The 21,987-nt window shown below is 49.1% G+C and overlaps 1 protein-coding gene across 6 annotated transcripts in view; it reads left to right on the top strand.

Annotated features, from left to right (window-relative positions):
- Positions 1 to 18,727: 18,727 nt before the first annotated feature.
- The window catches only part of GOLGA1 (golgin A1), a 72,807-nt gene continuing 69,547 nt past the window's right edge, over positions 18,728 to 21,987 (top strand). For 5 of the 6 annotated variants that reach the window (XM_073590730.1, XM_073590728.1, XM_073590726.1 and 2 more), the window contains exon 1: positions 18,728 to 18,848. The gene's annotated coding sequence lies outside the window, so the exon portion shown is untranslated. Of the gene's footprint in view, positions 18,853 to 21,987 lie in introns of all 6 variants that reach the window. The other variant, XM_073590725.1, reaches the window with a different exon arrangement.

Below are 21,987 nucleotides of genomic sequence, written 5' to 3'. Positions count from 1 at the left end.
TGATGATTGCTCGAGTCCAATCTGCAGCTGTGAAGGGAGCCCAGGACCCTGCAGCTGGAAAGGGAGTCAAGGACCCTGCAGCTGGAAAGGGAGCCAAGGACCCTGCAGCTGGAAAGGGAGGCCAGGACCCTGCAGCTGTAAAGGGAGCCAAGGACCCTGCAGCTGTAAAGGGAGCCAAGGACCCTGCAGCTGGAAAGGGAGCCAAGGACCCTGCAGCTGTGCAGGGAGGCCAGGACCCTGCAGCTGGAAAGGGAGCCAAGGACCCTGCAGCTGGAAAGGGAGCCAAGGACCCTGCAGCTGGAAAGGGAGCCAAGGACCCTGCAGCTGTGCAGGGAGCCAAGGACCCTGCAGCTGTGCAGGGAGGCCAGGACCCTGCAGCTGTGCAGGGAGGCCAGGACCCTGCAGCTGTGCAGGGAGGCCAGGACCCTGCAGCTGTGCAGGGAGCCAAGGACCCTGCAGCTGGAAAGGGAGCCAAGGACCCTGCAGCTGGAAAGGGAGCCAAGGACCCTGCAGCTGTGCAGGGAGGCCAGGACCCTGCAGCTGGAAAGGGAGCCAAGGACCCTGCAGCTGGAAATGGAGCCAAGGACCCTGCAGCTGGAAAGGGAGCCAAGGACCCTGCAGCTGTGCAGGGAGCCAAGGACCCTGCAGCTGGAAAGGGAGCCAAGGACCCTGCAGCTGTGCAGGGAGCCAAGGACCCTGCAGCTGGAAAGGGAGCCAAGGACCCTGCAGCTGTGCAGGGAGGCCAGGACCCTAGAGCTGGAAAGGGAGGCCAGGGACCCTGTTTGGACTCCTTTAACTAGGATGACTACATAGCTTGTAAAACATGGTGGGTGAGAAATTGACCCAAGGGTCATAGAAGCTCGAGATTTCTGCCCTTGGTGGTCAGACCTGGCTAGTAGATGTGTGGACATTTTGGATTGACCGGTCTCTGATCCTTTTGCAGTTGTTTTTGCCATATGTAATAAAAGGATAGGACATCATGCAGCAGTGCTGGACCTGCCTCTGGTCTAAGAATCTTACTGGCATCTTAGGTGTCGGTAAGTCTGTTTTGGCTTCACAGTTGGCCAAATCTATTGCTGCCAAGAAACCATACTGTTTTTTTTGGTTAAATATGACCATGTATCACGTCTGTACCCCCTGCCGTGCACAGCTAAGAGCTGGGCTTGTTTTTGGTTTTAATGTTCCCTTTTGTGTATTAGTTGCAGAAAGTTCTGTATTTTTTACAGTCTTAAGAAATCCCATCAGTTTAACGTTATACTACTTGTGTTGAAAAATAAAGAGCATTGTTCGCTAGCCGATAAAGACAAGAATGGCAGAAGTGTACACTGTGAACGCAAGTTAAAGTACACCCCACCTTTTGTACGACATTCTAAGGGAACCTGTCGGTGGTTTCCTGCTGCCCGAACCATGAGCACATGCTCCTCATTTACACTCAGTACTATAATCCAAAGCTGTATTCACAATCCTGCAGCCTTCAGACCTGCGATCTCCCAGCGTTTTTTGCTGCCTAGCGGAACAGTCCTTGATGTGTTAGCATACTTTTTTTTTAACAGATGCCATACACTAATCTAATAAACTACAAATTTACCATTCTGCTACATTATAGCAGATCAGCTAAGCTGTTACAGCTATCCAACAGCCCACTCACTGACTAGCGTTAACGACGACCAGCAGACTAGTGAATGCAGCTCCGAATCGAGGATCATGAGATGCAACGTATTGACAAAGTTACCGAACCATTTATGTGAGTTAAATGGGTTTAGACTTCAATCGACAGAGGAGGTGATACATTTATGATGGCTCGTCACAAGAGTCTGGGTCCTAACCCTCTATAGCAGGGTTCCCCAACTCCAGTCCTCAAGGCACACCAACAGATCATGTTTTCAGGATTTCCTTAGTATTCCACAGGTGATAATTGCTTCACCTGTGCAATATCAAGGAAATCCTGAAAACATGATCTGTTGGTGGGCCTTGAGGACTGGAGTTGGGGAACCCTGCTCTATAGTGAAGAGATGTCTGAATTGAGCCCAGCTGACGATTCTGTCGTCCATCCTATAGAAATGTAATGGATCAGTAGTACGCGGATGTAGTAAAACTCCTACTGCTACATTCGCAGACCACCAATTTAGTGATTGGGTGGGCTGCCATATATCAACTTTCTTGTGAATAGGTGATTTAGCCCTTTAAAATAGATACCAGGAAAATATCAAAGAATATATATATTTTTGTTTTGACCATCCTGTATAACCATGTGCATCCCCCATTGTGTTTCTGTAAAGGACTCACTGCTGGAACCCTCATTTTACAGTCTGTGTGAGCGAAGTGTCCTATGCAAGTTTCAAGTTCTATAGACCCAGATAAGCACACAATTATTCATCTGGCGCCTTTTTTATTTTTTGTAGTTGTCTGTCTTTCGTTCTCTGTAGTCATAAGAGAGGGGTCAGGATTTACTATTAAAATTAGCACAGTGTATATTGTGTATACTTAGAAAAATGTAGTAAGTTAGGGCGTATAAACTGCTATAAAAATGTGAGTTTTTTTTGTCAATTGTGTTTTTCTGTTTTTTTTTTTTTTTTTTTTTTTTACGGATTTTCTTACCATAAAAATGGTCATTGATTTTATAAATCATCAGAGATCCAAATGCCATTAATATTTATGGTGGAAAACTCCCTTTTAAAGGGCTTGTCTGCTTTTTACAATCCCCAGCGGTCTCCCAATAATTAGCTGTTCATAAGATTTCCCAAACTAATTAGCTGGAAATTTGAGGAACATGGCAGCATGTGGTCATTATTCCCACAGCGCCTCCTCAGGAGAAATAAGGCATTACTTAGTGATCATCTAAATTAACATTGTCTATTTGTAATGCATTGACTTTGGGAGTCTTTCCAAAAGAGAGAGAGAAAGAAGGGTCTTGTAGCTGCTCTCTGCTTTGTGAAGTAACAGAGTCCTAATTTTACAGCATGTTCAGACGGCCATATAACTCGTGGGAGAACCGCATTGCATTGCATGGACTGGCCCACCACCTCTCCTGACTTGAGCAAGACAGCATGATGGATTACTATGCAGCTGACAAGCTCGGGTCAGGAGAGCCGCCAGCCAGGATGAGGTTTACCATGCGATTCTCACACGAGTTATAAGGCTGTCTGACCCTGCCCTTAAAGGGGTTGTCCACCTCCTGGGGACAATTATTTATTTTTAAACTTAAATTTATGTATTAGAGGATATAAATATTTTTGCATTGTTTAGTTTTTAGAGGTTCTTTGTTTCCCTGGATGTGGTCTTTGGTCATAAGTTAGCTGAGTAAAAAAAAAAAAGTTAAAAACTATCCCATTAGGGCCACCAGAGCAAGCTCACTTAGTGTGGTTTCACATTTGCGTTTCCAGCAGCAGCGTCGGCCTGCGCACAGCTGCCGCTAAGCCCCAGCCCCTGCCGCACCTCCTCCGGTAGCTCCGCCTAGGGGGGCATGACGCATGCGACCTGCGTCCCCTATCTTTAGCACTGGGGACGCAGGCTGTGCACAGGTATGCGTTTGGCAGTGCATGCGTCCTTTTGACGGTGCGCTGAGCGCACCAAATTGCAACAGGTTGCATTTGGCGCTGGTCGGCGCACCGTCAAAAGGGCGCATGCGTCGGCAAACGCATATCTGCGCACGGCCTGCGTCCCCAATGCTAAAGATAGGGGACGCAGGTCGCATGCAGCGTCATGCGCCCCTAGGCAGAGCTACCGGAGGGGGCAGGGCTTGGCGGCCGTGCACAGGTCGACGCTGCTGGAAACGCAAATGTGAAACCACCCTTACAGACCCTCAGTCAGCTGATTCTGCAGCCAGCGAAACACAGGCTACAGAAGGCAAACGGTGCAAAATTTTTAATGAAACCAAATTACAAAGTTGATTTTTAGCCAAAAAGTAAGGAAAAAAAAATTGTACCCAAAGGTGGACAAACCCCCTGTAAGAGACCCCCTTTAATTTCCTAATAGGATAGTGCAATTGGGTTTTTGTAAACCAGACAATCCCTTTTAAGCGTCCTGTTCATTCTTGGCACTATTAAATTAGACCTCTCCAAAGTACGGAATATTTTAATTCCGTTTGGGTTCCTGTCCACGTTTTTAATGGCGGTCTACAAAATGACTGCGTACTGTGATGGTTGAGGACAGGCTCACTTAGACATTTAGCTTATTTTTTTTTTTAAATAAAGTTTTTAAGCAAAGCCTTGACAAAAGCCTCATAATTTTATTTTGTTTTTTATGTAGTGTGTAATTAACAGTCTCAGCACAAGTAAAAGCCTGCGCGGGAGAAAATCACCCGGCGTTGGATCGTCTTGCAATAAATGGTCGCCTGACTCTGTCAATTACTGTAGATCGCTGTGCCTGTGTTCTGGACACCAGTTTAGCCAAATCTGTAGAAATAATGACAAGCATTGTGCCATTGTGAAAGACTGAAGGAAAAAAAAAAAAAAAAGCTTGGGATTATTTTTGTTGTTTTTCCATTGTTTTACAGTCGATGGTCTCTAGCGTTCTGTCCGTTTGTTCCACGCTACGTTTGGAGTTTTATGTCCTCTGTCCTGTAGCTATTGTGCCACAGGACAGCACAGATTGTATGATGTCCATCGCTCCTCAGCTATTGTACATAGGATCACACTCAGCTGCTCGGCTCATGTTGTAAATGTCGTTCTCTCCGGAAATTCAAAGCAGCAAGAAAAAGAAAAACGTGAAAATGTTGATTCTTAGACTTGAATATATTTGCTTGATGTCTGTGGTTACGTGTATGAGCATTTTCTCCTTCAGAATAAAGATTTGGGTTTTTTTCCATAAATTTACCTGTACGATTTTATTGTAGCATTGTCTCTGCTTTCATGTGTTCACAGTGCCCTCAGGGTCTCTGCAAAATCGGTGCACGTGCTAGTTATAATTATTTTATTTATATTTTTATATATTTTAGATTTTATTTATAGATTTATTTACTGTATATATTTTATAATTTTATATATATTTCATTTTTATTTATGTATACCCCCTACAGGTGCAGTGAGACCCCGTGTATTGTGAGCACCCCACCCCTTACAGCGAGTCCCCGTGTATTGTGAGCACCCCACCCCTTGCAGTGTGAAATTCCCTGTGTATTGTGAGCACCCCTCCCCTTGCAGTGTGAAAGCCCCTGTGTATAGTGATACCCCTTGTATATTGTCAGACACCCCCGAGTATTGTAAGCACCCTTCCCTTGCAGTGTGAGCCCCACCCCCGTGTATTGTGAGCCCCCTTGGGCAGTGTGAGCCCAACTTGCACTTCGGTCATGACAGGGCTGTGACAGGCTGAGGGTAGCGTAGTCATGTGGGGGCACGGGGGGAGTGTGCTCGGTGAGAGGTGAAGTGGTCTCCACTCATATCCGTGGCTGCTGCCCCCTCCACGGCCCCCCGTGCGGTGATTACCTGCACCCGGCTCCCGCACGTCCGCCGCCGGCCAAGACAGGCTGAGGGCAGCGGAGTCATGTGGGGACATGGGGGAGTGCGCTCGGTGAGAGGGGGAGGACGCTGAGAAGTTGTCTGCGCTCCCCTCCTGTCCGTGGCTGGTGCCTCCCGCCCTGGCCTCCCTTGCGGTAATTACCTGCTCCCGCACTGTTCACCGCTACCTCCCGAGCACCAAATCCTCCATTCCTCTGTCAATTGTCACCCAAAATCCCCTTGGTCAGTCCCAGGCCATTCCAACCCACTGCCGCTCTCCATTGGCTGTGAAGTGGGCATGGCTTGACACACACACACACACCTACCTTTATAAATAGATACATAGATATATATTATATTTATATTTTATATACACTGCTCAAAAAATAAAGGAAACACTTAAACAACAGAATATAACTCCCAAGTAAATCAAACTTCTGTGAAATCAAACTGTCTACTTAGGAAGCAACACTGACAATCAATTTCACATGCTGTTGTGCAAATGGAATAGACAACAGATGGAAATTATTGGCAATTATCAAGACACCCTCAATAAAGGAGTGGTCCTGCAGGTGGGGACCACAGACCACATCTCAGTATACCAATGCTTTCTGGCTGATGTTTTGGTCACTTTTGAATGTTGGTTGTGCTCTTACACTCGTGGAAGCATGAGATGGACTCTAGAACCCACACAAGTGGCTCAGGTAGTGCAGCTCAGCCAGGATGGCACATCAATGCGAGCTGTGGCAAGAAAGTTTGCTGTGTCTGTCAGCGTAGTGTCCAGAGGCGCTACCAGGAGACGTGGAGGGAGCCGTAGGAGGGCAACAACCCAGAAGCAGGACCGCTACCTCCGACTGGGGAAGGAGGAGCACTGCCAGAGCCCTGCAAAATGACCTCCAGCAGGCCACAAATGTGCATGTGTCTGCTCAAACTGTCAGAAACAGACTCCATGAGGGTGATGTGAGGGCCTGACATCCACAAGTGATTGTTGTCCTTGCAGCCCACACCATGCAGGCACCCCTTTTGAGAAAGCATCTAACGCAAAACGCGCATCAGGGGGTCACAGAAGGGCACATTGGTGCACTGGCGATCATGGGTAAGTGACAATAGTTAGATGTTGAAGGGCACTTGATCTGTTTAATGCTTTAGACAATACTTATATCCTGTATGGGTACTTTGCCCGGGACTTATGTTGTACCATATTGTCGCTTTATATACTTTATAACCCTTGGTCGCAAGATCACCATGTGTACCTAGTATTCCTCCTTTTCCTTTTTACTGTATAAGCCAATATTGGTATGTATACCCTTTTGTATTTTCAATTGTTTGAATTAATAAATTAGTGTTTTTTATTGGATGGTGTTCTCTGCTCCGTTTTTTCTGTGTGTAATATTTCAATGGGAGCATTTCCATTTTCTAATTGTTGTTAGGCCTTTGCCTTATTCTTTGGATTGACGTTATTTCTTCAGTATTTATTTATGCTTATTTTGACTATTTTTCGTTTTCACAAATGTGCATGTGTCTGCACAAACGGTTAGAAACCGACTCCATGAGGATGTTCTGAGTGCCCGATGTCCACAGATGGGGGTTGTGCTCACAGCCCAACACTGTTCCATTGTCTATTCCATTTGCACAACAGCATGTGAAATTGTCAATCAGTGTTGCTTCCTAAGTGGACAGTTTGATTTCACAGAAGTTTGAGTTACTTGGAGTTTTATTCTGCTGTTTAAGTGTTCCCTTTATTTTTTTGAGCAGTGTATTTGTTTTATATATTTAATACTAGCTGAAGAGCCTGGTGCTGCCTGGGCATAGTAACTGAGACACCAGAAACGCATTGAGAACGCAAGCATCTATATCTTCTATTCTGGCATTTTAATCTCTACCCTGTATTGATTGAAGTGAATGAAAGAAATTTGTTTTCACTACATCGTGGAGAGGGACAACCTTTTTCCATGTCAGAACCAGAGCGCTGAGTGGAATGGTCCTAACTTCCATACCAGGGATCCCTTTTTAGAAAGGCTTGGGGTGAGAATCAGAGCGCTGAGGGATTTACCCTAACTTCCATACCAGAGATCCTTTTAAGAGAGGCCTGGGGTCAGTACCAAAGAGCAGAGTGGATTTGCCCTGACTTCCATACTGGGGATCCCTTTAAGAGAGCCTGGGTTCAGAACCAGAGCGCTGAGTGGATTTGCCCTGACTTGCCTACAGGAAATCCCTTTAAGAGAGCCTGGGGTCAGTACCAGAGCATTTGAAGGCAATTGCCCTAACTTCCATACTGGGGATCCCTTTGAGAGGCCTGGTGCCAGAACCAGAGCGCTGAGTGGATTTGCCCTGACTTCCATACCGGTGATCCCTTTAAGAGAGCCTGGGGCCAGTACCAGGGCATTTGAAGGCAAATGACCTGACTTGCATACCGGAGATCCCTTTAAAAGAGGTCTGGGGTCAGTACCAAAGCGCTGGATGGATTTGCCCTGACTTCCATACTGGAGATCCCTTTAAGAAAGTCCTGGGGTCAGTACCAAAGCGCAGAGTGGATTTGCCCCAACTTCCATACCAATGATCCCTTCAAGAGACCCTGGGGTCAGAACCACAGAGCTGAGTGGAACGTTTTTAACTTCCATATCGGGGATCCATTTAAGGTCTGGGGTCAAAACCAAAGTGCTTTGTGCTCCTTTCTGTGGGGCAGACAATGGCTGGGAGCTTATGTTCCAATTGATGCTAGATTTCTCCCACCATGTCAGTGTCTGCTGAGGTGTCAAGTGGGAAAACTTGTTCATAGCAACCAATCACAGCTCAGCTCCTTTTTAACCAGCTCTGGTGAAATGAGAGATGCTTAGTGGTTGATTGCAAGTAAAACTGTTGCTCATAGCAACCAGTCACAGCTCAGCTTCTTTTGAACAGCTCTTGCAAAATGAAAGATGTTTCGTGATTGGTTGGTGATACACATACATACATTCAGTTTTATATACATAGATTGTGTGTAATTGTATATGTGTGTGTGTGTATGTGTGTGTATGTGTATATGTGTGTGTGTGTGTATATATATATATATATATAATATTTTCTCTAGGTTCCAAAACTGAAACATAAATTTGGAAAAGATAAATTGTTTTAGAAAGGGGGTTTTCTCAAGTTTTTACACGGATCCTATTTGTGGGTTTTTTGTGTTTTTTGCTTGTAAGCTCTGGTCATTATCTGTAAGATCGTGTGAATGGTGTCCTACAACACCTCTCAAACCTCAGATCCAGCATACCTCCAAAAATGCATTTTATACATGTCCCTCGCTGCATGTAAACTGCGCAGTCTGGGCCTATGGGTGTCTCCATATTGCAATCGGTGCCGCCCCGCTCCCTTGTAACGCCGCCTCTTCCCTCTAGTTGTCGGTGGGTGACGTCTCTACCTGTGCATGACATGGAGGTGTCATCCGTTAACATCCAAAGAGGAAGGTGATGTTACAAGGGATTGGGGTGGCGCTGATTGCAATATGGAGACACCCATCGGTCCAGACTGCAATTAACATGCAGCGAGGGACATGTATAAAATGCATTTTCAGAGGTATGTTGGGTCTGAGGATATAGAGGGGTTGCAGGAGCACCATTCACATGATCTTAAAGATGATGGGGAAGGTTTATAAGTGGAAAAATGACAGTGTATCATTAAATCGGTAAAATATCAAGTGCTTGGAAAAATGAGCAAAATTGCAATTTACTTATTGAAAAAATGTTCTGCTCTCAAGAATCAAGACTTAAATTTAAGTTTGTTGCTTAGTTACCGGCCACCTGCAGAACCACTCCTTTATTGAGGGTGTCTTGATAATTGCCAATAATTTCCATCTGTTGTCTATTCCATTTGCACAACAGCATGTGAAATTGATTGTCAATCAGTGTTGCTTCCTAAGTGGACAGTTTGATTTCACAGAAGTTTGATTTAGGCTATGTGCCCACGTTGCGTGTTAAAACGCACACTGAAAACTGGACTCCTTCCCAGAAATCGCATGGTTTTTCAGTGCGATTTCACCGCGATTTTCTCAAGCACTTTCCAAGCGATTTGAAGCATCGCTTGGAAAGTGATTAACAAGTTGGTCACACTTGTCAAACATAGTGTTTGACAAGTGTGAGCAGCTTTTTACTATTGAGGCCGCCTATGCGGCATCAATAGTAAAAGATAAAATGTTAAAAATGATTAAAAAAAAAAATAAAAAATCGGGGTATATTTACCTTCCGACGTCCTTCCGACATCCCGCGACGCCATCCCGGGCCTCAGCGTTCCCAGCGATGCCTTGTGAGACCTGTGATGACGTTGGTCTCGCGTTACTATAGTGATCTCGTGAGACCGCTAGAGTCACGTGAGACTACATCATCACAGGACCTTGCCGCAAGGCATTACTGGGAACGCTTAGGCCGGTAATGCAGCGCGGGACGTCGGAAGGTAAATATACCCCTTCTTTTTTTTTTCTTTTTTTTTTTTTACAGGGGTATGGTACTCAGGGCCTGGAGAACAGTCTCCTCTCCTCCACACAGTGGGTACTAACCGCACATGAGACGCTTAACTTCCCGCATGGTGGGCATTCTGCACAGCATGTGCGGAATGCCATAGGAATGCATGGGGGGCGTTCTGTACACGATTTTTAAACGTTTTTGTGCTGAAAATCGTGGCAAAAACGCTTAAAAATCGCATCGTGGGCACACAGCCTAACTTGGAGTTATATTCTGTTTAAGTGTTCCCTTTATTTTTTTGGAGCGGTGTATATATAAACCTCCTGGCTGTCATTGCCAAAGTTCCTCACTAAAACAGTATGGTTTCCTGCCACCCGTTCCTCATTTGACATAAGCCCCATCTGACAACAGGCTTATATCAGGTCAGAAACCAACTCCGGTAGCGTATAATTGACCAACGGAGAGTGAGGATTCGTGTTTCGAGATAAAAGAGCAGCCTAAGATTAATTTTAGATTTAATCGCCGAAAAGGCGCACTAGAAATATCTTCAAGTCCCTGGAACAGTGTGTTGACGATCTGCTGAAAAGTGGCAGGGGCAGGCTTCGTGCCGAATGGCATCACAGTGGGTTTGTACAGTCCAAACTGGGTGATAAAGGTAGAGCACTCCTGGGCCTCGTGGGTCAGAGGGATCTCCCACTATCCCTGGCTCAGATCCATGATGGTCAGGTACTTGGCCCTGGCCAACTCATCGAGCAGGTAATAGGTGTGTGGCATAGGGAACGCATCGGTGACCGTGACAGCGTAGAGCCCCCGGTAGTCCACGCAGATCCTGGATGTTCGGTCCTTTTTGAGGACAAAGACTACGGGCGATGCCCACGTGCTGTTAAATGCCTGGATCACCCCCAGCTTCAGCATTTTGTCAATCTCCTGGCACGTCTGCTGCTGCACCTCGAGAGAGACCCGATATGCGGACTGCCGGATCGAGGGGTGATCCCCTGTGTCCACGTGATGGACAGCCAACTCGGTCCTTCTGGGAAGGCTGCTGAATAGCTCTCGGAAGAGGCATAGAGTATCTGCCAGCTGGGACCGTTGGTACTCGGAGAGCTGGTGGCCAACCTCTATGTCCTCAGTGGCTACACCCACCTTGGCTTGGGTGAGCAGATTCAGGAGGGTTTCGGCATCTCCTTCCTCGGGAAGGTTGCATAAAGGGAGGGCGCATGTCTCCCGCTTATGATGGGCCTTCATAGTATTCACATGGAAGGCCTTTCTCCTTCCACTGGCGTGTTTTAAGGTGACCAGGTACGCGACGTCATAGAGCCGCTAGTGCACGAGGTATGGGCCCTCCCAGGCTGCCTGAAGCTTGTCATGTGGTACTGGGACCAGTACCCACACTTTATGCCCCACCTGGTTGGTCCTTTCACAAGCGTCCAGGTCATACCAGCACTTCTGGTCAGTCTGGGCCATATTATCCTGCACCAGCCGCAACAACGCCGTCATTTTGTCCCGGAAGCGCACAAAGTACTCAACGACCGACACTCCAGGGGTGGCTAAGTTTCCTCATGCCTCTTTCACCAGAGCAAGGGGCCCTTGTACACGCCACTCATACCGGAGCTTGAAGGGGGCGGAACCCGTTGAGGCCTGTGGAGCCTTCTGGTAGGTAAATAGTAGGTGGCGGAGGTACCGTTCCTAGTCGCTTCCACAGGAGTCAGCCAACATCTTAAGCATCTGCCATTGGGTGCCATTGAACCGCTCACACAGTCCATTAGTCTGTGAATGGTATGGGCTGGCCTCCAGATGTTGCACCTGTATTTGAGTACCTTTGTAAGCAATCAGCTGCGGCATAAACTGGGTCCCTTGGTTGGTGAGCATATCCTGGGGAAATACGACTCTGGAGAAATCCAGTAAAGTGGTGGCAAGGCTAATGCTTCTAGGTACTAGGTGGCACAATCCACTACCGTTAGTATGTAGCGTTTCCCGGAGTGGCTGGGAATGGACAGCGGTTCGATGAGATCCACAGCCACCCTCCAGAAAGACTTGTCAATGATGGGCAATGGCATCAGTGGGGCTTTGGGTTGCCGCCCCGCCTTCCCTACTCTGACAGATGTCACACGAACGGCAGTAGGCAGCCACGTCGGTCCCCATTTTAGGCCAGTAGAAATGCTGGGCTAGCATGGCCTTGGTCATGGTGTCCAGCCATCGGGATCTCATTTGCGATCCGCAACTACGCGCAGAACGGCTAGAGTACCACTAACTGTCGGTCCTTAGGCCATGCCTCTGGTGACTTGCTGAACCGACACCCTGTACAGCCGTCCCTAGTCCCAGACCACCAGCTCAAGGTCTGAGTCCGTGAAAGGCTGTGATTCCTGCTCCTTAGGGCCTTCAGGCTGTCATCGGCCTCCAATGCTGCCTGAAACCCCTGACTAGATGTGGCCATAATGGATGAAACTGCTACGTCTTCTGTCAGTTCCCCAGGTCCCAGCTCCAGGCCTCTCTCTGGCTCAGCCGCCACTTAGTCGGAAGGGGGAAGACCGTCGAACCTCCTCTGTGAGGCTCCTTGGGCTCCAGCTCTCCCACTCCTGGTGACAGCTACCATGACCGCTGTAACCCTGGGTAGAGCCTGCCTCCCCTCGACTTCCACACAAGTCGCCGAGTCAGGTGGACCGACCTGGTCTCTTGGCATCCTGGGTGTAGGGACCTCCTGACCTGGAAGTTCCACCTATCCTGTGACAGCCCCAACCCCATTGGCACGTTTCCCTTCCTGCATCTGCGCACAACCCAGCAGTTTAGACTCATCTAGGGCCCTTACAATCCCTGCGGCAGCCCCTTCCGCCAACTTGGGTTCTGGCCTTGCAGCTACCTGCCCTCTACCTCTCCCTCCAGAGCCCACTGCCTCATCACACCTGGGGGCATTCACACCTTCCTGTGTCTTCTGGCTCCATCTCATTGAGCGTGCTGCATGTGTCCTGTCAGCTCTGGAGTAACTCTCAGCTCCCACCACCCCCTTGCCACAGAAGGAACAGGCAGCACACTTACATCATCACTAGCAGTAGACAAATCAAGACACAGTGAGGGGACCAGGACTTGGAGTCTCAGTAGCCACATACAGTGATACTAGCTGCTCCAAATCTGTCCCAAGTAAAACATTCTCAGGAATATTCGCCTACACTCCCACCATCCTCATTCCCCTCCCAGCGCCCCAGTCCAGATGATCCCTGGCGACGGGCAGCGCCTGTTTGATGCCTCCAATCCTGGAGACGGCGAGGATTTTTCCAGGTATCAAGTCCTGGGGGGACACTTATCTCAGGCCGCCCGAGGGTCATCTTGGCGCCAGTGTCCCGCAGTTCCATAGCAGTGGCATGGTTTACGGTGATGGGCTGGTATTTGTCACGCCACAAACACATGAAAGGGGATGGCTTTGGGGATGAAGACGGGGCCTTGTGGTGTTGGGGACACGTGGCCCTAAAGTGTCCAGGTTGGTTGTAGAGGTGACACCTCCTTGGTTCTACCCCTGGCTTGGAGAGGTAAGCAGAGGGGGGGGGCACCCCTTGCTTTCTAGGGGCTGGGGGAACTTGCTTCAGGGGCCCGGTTGTTGGCATAGTCATCTGCCAGGACGGCTGTAGCAGCGGCCCCCTTGGGTTTCTGGTCAGGAAGGCACTGCTGGAGGTCCTCTAGGCAGTTCCACAAGAATTGCTCTGTGACAAACGCTTCCTGGATCTCCTGGCCAATGGAGAGCTCCAGACCTTTCATCCAATGCTCTGCAGCTCTCATAAGGGCCCTCATGTGGTTGGCCCATGTGTACGTGGGGCCTTTTTGCAGGCTCCGGAACTTCCTGTGGTACGACTCCGGGATGAGGTTGAACTGCTGGATCAGGGCCTGTTTGATGCTCTCATAGTCCTATTCCTCCCCAGCAGGTAAGTCCCCTAAAAATATCCTGAGATTTACCCCTCAAACAGGGGCTCAGGTGCTTTGCCCATTGATCCGAGGCCAGATGGTGCTGTTGGCAGATCCGCTCCGAGGCCCGCAGAAAGGAGTCCAGGTCTCCATACTTCTCCAGCAAGGGGAAGTCTTCAGCTCGAACCTTGGCTGTATTGGGTTCCAGAGGTGCTTTGGTGGGCGGTAGGGGAACCTTCTGAGACAACTCCAGCTGATGTTCTCGCTCTGCTTGGCATTCTGCAGCCTCTCAATCTGCCTGACGCTCCGCCATTTTCAGGAGGGCTGCATAGGCTTCCTCGCGCCCCGCCTCGAGTCTCGCCAGGGCAGTTTGAAAGAGGGCCTCCAATCTGAGCTGTCCGGGGAGAAGGGCAGTAGGATGGCGTTCTCCTGCGGTGGGGTAGTGCACTGGCGGCGAGATGCTTGGGGAGCCCAGGCAGGACAACTGGCCCACCCAACCCCTGGTTCACCCCTTCTTCAGAACCAGTACAGTCATTCTCCGCATTGTGAGCTAGCTCCGTGGCCATCATTCTTGTCCAGCTTTGAGTGCTTGTAGCCAGTCTTTTCAGCCCTCGGTCACGGACACAGCGGCAACCCGAGCACCCCACACCTACAATACTTTGCACTAGGATTGTCTAGTGCTGAGCTGATCTTAAGACCCCAGAAACACAAGCTACCGCTATTAGTCCTTAGTGTCCGGGAGTAGGGATACCACGCACACTATTTATTATATCTCCCATTGCTCTGCCATAAATCTGTGACGGATCTCACAGTGGAAAGGGGGTGTCGACTTTGCTCACCTCTGGGGAGGGGAGAGAAGGACCCAGCAGGGATCGGCTCTCTGGTGTCACCACTTACCCCAAGTCAATCAGGGAACTGCACCGAGGGCAATTAGTCGCTTGAAAGGCTTCCCTTATAGATATGAGTTAAAGAGGCACTCCCAGGGAGGGGGGATATATATCACCAGTCCAAGCAGGGGATATATATATAAACCTTCTGGCCATCACTGCCAGAGTTCCTCTCTAAAACAGTATGGTATTCTGCCACCAGTTCCTCGTTCGACATAAGCCCCGTCCGACAACGGGCTTAATCAGGTCAGAAACCAACCCGGGTTGCATATAATTGACCAATGGAGAGTGTGGACGTAGGGATTCGTGTATCGAGATAAGAGCAGCCCAAGATTCATTTTATATTTAATCACTGAAAATGCGCGCTAGAAACATAAAGGTGTATACAGTACAGACCAAACGTTTGGACACACCTCATTCAAAGAGTTTTCTTTATTTTCATGACTATGAAAATTGTAGATTCACTCTGAAGGCATCAAAACTATGAATTAACACATGTGGAATTATATAACAAAAAAGTGTGAAACAGCTGAAAATATGTCTTATATTCTAGGTTCTTCAAAGTAGCCACCTTCTGCTTTGATTACTGCTTTGCACACTCTTGGCATTCTCTTGATGAGCTTCGAGAGGTAGTCACCGGAAATGGTCTTCCAACAGTCTTGAAGGAGTTCCCAGAGATGCTTAGCACTTGTTTGCCCTTTTGCCTTCACTCTGCGGTCCAGCTCACCCCAAACCATCTCAATTGGGTTCAGGTCTGGTGACTGTGGAGGCCAGGTCATCTGGCGTAGCACCCCATCACTCTCCTTCTTGCTCAGATAGCTCTTACACAGCCTGGAGGTGTGTTTGGGGTCATTGTCCTGTTGAAAAATAAACGATGGTCTAACTAAACGCAAACCGGATGGAATAGCATGCCGCTGCAAGATGCTGTGGTAGCCATGCTGGTTCAGTATGCCTTCAATTTTGAATAAATCCCCAACAGTGTCACCAGCAAAGCACTCCCACACCATCACACCTCCTCCTCCATGCTTCATGGTGGGAACAAGGCATGTAGAGTCCATCAGTTCACCTTTTCTGCGTCGCATAAAGACACGGTGGTTGGAACCAAAGATTTCAAATTTGGAGTCATCAGACCAAAGCACAGATTTCCACTGGTCTACTGTCCATTCCTTGTGTTCTTTAGCCCAAACAAGGCTCTTCTGCTTGTTGCCTGTCCTTAGCAGTGGTTTCCTAGCAGCTATTTTACCATGAAGGTCTGCTGCACAAAGTCTCCTCTTAACAGTTGTTGTAGAGATGTGTCTGCTGCTAGATCTCTGTGTGGCATTTACCTGGTCTCTAATCCGAGCTGCTGTTAACCTGCGATTACTGAGGCTGGTGACTCGGATGAACTTATCCTCAGCAGCAGAAGTGGCTCTTGGTCTTCCTTTCCTGGGCCGGTCCTCATGTGAGCCAGTTTCTTGGTAGCGATTGATGATTTTTGCCACTGCACTTGGGGACACTTTCAAAGTTTTCCCAATTTTTCAGACTGACTGACCTTCATTTCTTAAAGTAATGATGGCCACTCGTTTTTCTTTACTTAGCTGCTTTTTTCTTGCCATAATACACATTCTAACAGTCTATTCAGTAGGACTATCAGCTGTGTATCAACCAGACTTCTGCACAACACAACTGATGGTCCCAACCCCATTTATAAGGCAAGAAATCCCACTTATTAAACCTGACAGGGCACACCTGTGAAGTGAAAACCATTTCCTGTGACTACCTCTTGAAGCTCATCAAGAGAATGCCAAGAGTGTGCAAAGCAGTAATCAAAGCAAAAGGTGGCTACTTTGAAGAACCTAGAATATAAGACATATTTTCAGTTGTTTCACACTTTTTTGTTAATTATATAATTCCACATGTGTTAATTCATAGTTTTGACGACTTCAGAGTGAATCTACAATTTCCATAGTCATAAAAATAAAGAAAACTCTTTGAATGAGGTGTGTCCAAACTTTTGGTCTGTACTGTATTTACAGAACAATATACTGGTATACAGTCAGGAGTGTAGTACAAGGATAGGGTATAGATAGATTGCAATTACCATGTTATGTAGCATGTGACCACAGGGAGGTGCTGATGAACCACAGGTTCAAATCTTAGTTACGTGATTCTCTTGGCTGTGTGAGGTAACAGGTCCTCCTGTCAGTAGAAAAAAAAATCTAAGTCCAAAATGAGACTGCCTTATATCTCCTAGGCTGAACCCTCTCACACTCTGCTGCCACCCCTGGGCTGGGCTGCCTCCCTCCTCCCATGTCTGAGAATATGATTTTCTGTCCAGAATAGGGGATGGCCCATAACTTTCTGCCCGAAGCTCTGCATGGGTCGGTGGTGCCGCCACTGGGGCCACAGGTATAAAGTACAGTCATGAGTGTAGTACAAAGGTAGGGTGTAGAAAGGTTACAATTAACATGTTATGTAGCATGTGACCACAGGGAGGCGCTGATGGATCACAGGTCCAAATCAAAGTTACAGGCTTTCCTGGCTGCGTCAGCTAACGTACCCTCCTGCCAGTAGAAAACTAAGTCCAAAATGAGGGGCTGCCTTATATCTCCTAGGCTGATCCTTCCCACACTCTGCTCCCACCCCTGGGCTGGGCTGCCTCCCTCCTACCAGGTCTGAGAATATGATTTTCTGTCCAGAATAGTTTATGGCCCGTAACTTTCCGCCCGAAGCTCTGAATAGGTCAAAGGTGCCGCCACTGGGGTCTGCTGGATTTTATCTACGCATAGAGACTAAATATGAATACCATTTGTATTTTTGTGCCTTGTTGTGCCACGGTATCTCCATGTGCTTCAGTCAGACAAAAGGAGCCAGCTAGCTGCAGAAGATTTCACACCCTTGTGTTAAGAGCTTCAAAGAGGACCTGTCACACCCCCCTGGCGTTTTTGAGTAAAAGAGCCACCTTGTGCAGCACTAATGCTGCATTCTGTCAAGGTGGCTCTTTTATTTAGGGTACCTTCCACCGCAGAAATAATAGTTTATAAAATTGGTCAGACATACCTGATATTTGACAGGGGGGCAGGTCTTTCCGCATCTAACAGAGACTATTATTTCTTCGGTGCAAGGTACCCTAAATAAAAGAGCCACCTTGACAGAATGCAGCATTAGTGCTGCACAAGGTGGCTCTTTTACTTAAAAATGCCAGGGGGGTGACAGGTGCCCTTTAAAGAAAACATTGCATTGCTTTTTATGGCCTGGGGCAATGCCAAGGTGGGGGCACTTGCCAGGAGTGGACGGAGATGTCTTGTGCCTATAATCCAAAATGAATTCTTCCTCGTCCTTCAAAGGGAGGAAAAAATAAAAACGGAAATTGTCCTTGTCATGAAGGGGTTAAGGGATGCCGAAAAAAACTATGCCGACATGTTGCAGCCTGCAGTCAGGTGCACATGGGGGAGACGTCCTCACTGGACCCCCGAGTAGTGATTGGAGCTGAGGACAGGGATGGTTGCTATGGGCGACAAGGCATTTTTTTTTTTGTTAGATTTGGAACGAATTTCTTCCTTTCTTACCGGAAAAAAAAAAATATTCCTTCATTAATAATTAAAAATTGATGTGTGAAAATTTGTGTATTTCTTTCTTATTACAGAGGTTTTGGTATTATTAAAAAAAAGGTGCAAATTTGTATCGCTGCCATAGTAACGGCATCGTACAGGCCTGGACCTTCATATAAGCTGTTCTTTTAACCGAAAAAAGCAATGGTGTTTTGGTTTTTTTGGTTTTTTTATTTACGTTTTATTATTTCCTGTTTTTAGCGTCATTCGAAACACCAATGTTCACACACACAAAAAAAACAAGTCAATGTCAAGAGAAAAAAAAATCTAAATGACGATGAGCAGGAAAGAAGGCTAAAATCCCTAAAAGATGACTCCACTCCAGGGAGACTGGGTTAATTATTTTTTTCCAGCTAATCCCTGCCTCTTGTTTAACTACATATCCCATCATGCTTCGCGAGCTCTCCATACTGCGCATATCTGACGCTCCTGACGTCACGTTTCACGCTTCAGCCAATCAAATTGCAACCATTCGCCTCTCGTGATCGCTCCGCCTCCTTCTGAGTTAGCCAATCAGCTGGCTGCGACTCACCTGACCTGGGCGCTGTGGTGACGTCACTGGCCACATCTACCCCAGGAGAGAAGAGAAAGACGGAGACCGGAAAACCGGCAAGTAGGCGATGTGGCTGGGGAGGCAGTTAGAGGCGGTCACTCAGCCTCCTGGAGGCGACACACGAAGCCGGGGCATATGTCCCGTAACTATAGGAAAGTGGTGTGCGATGTCACCCAGGAGCAGATATTACTGATCGAGATGTATCCTAGTGATTCCCATGGCAGGTGGCCCTTCTACAGGGCTGTTCACACTGTGCGGACCCCCCACTACACGTATAGAAGGGGCTGTAACACTAATCCCACTGCTCGGGATTGCCCTTCTCCAGGTGTGTGTGTTGGAAGCGGGATACGAGCAAGTGGGACGATCCGGCCAGACGCCTGGGTCAGGTTACGAGCAAGCGGGAAGAGCCGGCCGAACGCCTGAGTCAGGATATGAGCAAGCGGGAAGAGCCGGCCGAACGCCTGTGTCAGGATATGAGCAAGCGGGACGATCCGGCCTGACACCTGGGTCAGGATATGAGCAAGCGGTATGATCCCTCCAGACGACTGGGTCAGGATACGAGCAAGCGGGACGATCCGGCCAGACGCCTGGGTCAGGATATGAGCAAGCAGTATGATCCCTCCAGACGCCTGGGTCAGGATACGAGCAAGCGGGACGATCCGGTCAGACGCCTGGGTCAGGTTACGAGCAATCGGGACGATCCGGTCTGACACCTGGGTCAGGTTACGAGCAAGCGGGACGATCCGGCCGGACGCCTGGGTCAGGTTACGAGCAAGCGGGACGATCTGGCCGGACGCCTGGGATAGTATACAAGCAAGCGGGAAGAGCCGGCCGAACGCCTGAGTCAGGATATGAGCAAGCGGGAAGAGCCGGCCGAACGCCTGAGTCAGGATATGAGCAAGCGGGACGATCCGGCCTGACACCTGGGTCAGGATATGAGCAAGCGGGATGATCTGGCCGGACGCCTGGGTCAGAATGTGGTGGAAGCAGCTGGTCATTCCCATAGACAGTGGCAGGAATCCGCGCTAGACGTGAGACCCCCATGCAACCGGACTTCGTCCGCACCTCTTGTTTTCATTGGCCGGTGTCACCCCACAACAATGATATTCTGCAAGGCCCGGCCAGTGACATGTGGGGCCTGAGATGCTGTCCGATGAGGGGAGTCTTCCCCTCCCCCCGCCCAATTCTCCAGTGTGGCAGCAGATAGCTGATTGTGGACAGGGTACAGCTGATCCACGGCAACGATTGTAGCCAGTACCTGGTAAAAAAAAAACTACCAGGATCCTGGGCGCCTAAAGTTTATTATTGTGAAGTTTCCGCTCGCCCGTCTGGACCTTCTCATTGGAGCACAATTGCTGATCATGCTGACTCGGTGGGTTTGTCCTATGGGAAAGTCACATTTCTAAAATGTTTTATTGGCAAAGAGAAGTCTTCATCCTGGCTGACATATGTCAGTGTATTGTTGCGACTCCCCTCTGTTAGGCGTCCATCATCGCCTAAAATTAACATCTATAGGTTGAGAGCTTTTCACATGTTAAACATGGTGTGAATGCCACCCCAGATAGATGTCTGGATACAGAGCGCTATTGTGATGAGCGTCAGCTTACGCTGAGTCGTTTTTCTTTGAATGAGTGAACCCTCTGGGCCGTGGCACCCACCCACCTAGGGCGAGCTGACCTAGTGAGGAACCACCCCCTGTACAGCAAGTGTCATGGGCAAGACCAAGGGGGTGAGCCACCACGGCTGCTGGACCAGACGGCCGGCTCAGGAAGCAAGACAAGACGAGACAAGGCATTAGCTCAAGTAAACTTCATTCAGGAACGCTTCAGGGTACAACAGGTGCCAAGGTGAACACACAAAGAACACAAAGCAAGATGCATGTAAGGGCACGCCGAGGTCCAAGGCATGAGGAACTCTTCAAGGTAAAACAGGTGCAAAACGTGAACACACAGAATCCATATAACAAGGTGCGTGCCAGGGCACGCCAAAGTCCAAGGCAGGGTGTGAGGAATCTGACTCCGGAAGGCTGACAGGGTCCAGGCATCAGAGTGTAGACATCTGGCTCCAGACCTCCGGCATTAGCTGGCTTCAGGAATCCGGCAGACAAACTAGGAGACAAAACCGGGTGCGTGCAAGGAGACACGCCAGGATCAGATTCACAGAGAGGAGACCTGCGCATGCCAGGGACGGATACAAGGACGAAGGCCTGCGCGTGCGAGGGCACGCCAGGGAGGAACACAAGGACTGTGTCCTGCGCGTGCGAGGGCACGCCAGGGACGGGTTCAATGGCATCGGAATCCGGGGTGCTGGCATCGACCGACAGGGTCCAGGAATCAGGCTACGGACATCAGCTCCGGACATCAGGCCGCAGTCATCTAGGTCCGGACCTCTGGCAGCGGTCGGCAGGTTACGGAATCCGGCAGGCAAACTAGGGTTCAGAGCAAAGAGAGCAAAAGACTTTGTGCAAGAGTAGCACGAAAAGGCACAGTGCGAGAATCAGCGTGCGTGCAAGGGAGCACGGAGACCACAGCTGGGGGCACCGGCAGGTGGTACCGACGATGGCATAAGCAGGCGGGCACGACTAGAGGCGGCACCGCTGCGGCCACGCAGCCGGAAACCACTATAGCACTGGACGTTGGCACGGCTAGAGGCACACAGGCGAGCACGGCTAGAGGCGGCACGGCTGAGGCACACCAGGCAGGCACAGGCACGTGCACGGAGGCACCAGGCAGGGCTAGGCAAAGATGCAGGACAGAGACGCGTGCAGGACAGACGCGTGCAGACAGCACGGCAAAGCCTAGTACGAAAAGTGCAAGAGCGCACGAAGTATCAGAGACAAGGCATAGAGTAGTAGACAGGACCCTGCACATGCAAAGGACATGCCGGGGGCAAAGTACAAGGCGAGGCCTGCGCGTACCGAGGGGCACGCCAGGGACAGAGCACAGAACGGGGACCTGCATGTGTAGACAGACACGTCAGGGACAGAGTCTAGCAGTGGAGTGTAGGCCGAAGCCCAGAGCTGGGCCAAGGGAGAACCATGGGACTAGACAGGGTACAGAGCAGAGACCTGCACGTGTAGACAGACACGCCAGGAACAAGGACAGAACGGAGGCCTGCACGTGTAGACAGACACGACAGGGACAGAGTCTAGCAGCGGAGCGTAGGACGAAGCCCAGAGCCGGGCCAAGGGAGAAC

Source organism: Dendrobates tinctorius, unplaced genomic scaffold (genome assembly GCF_039654945.1).
Source record: "Dendrobates tinctorius isolate UK_male_01 unplaced genomic scaffold, ASM3965494v1 ptg000120l, whole genome shotgun sequence".
NCBI lineage: Eukaryota > Metazoa > Chordata > Amphibia > Anura > Dendrobatidae > Dendrobates > Dendrobates tinctorius.
Note: the sequence above shows the minus strand (reverse complement) of the source record. Positions and strands in the feature narration are given on the sequence as shown.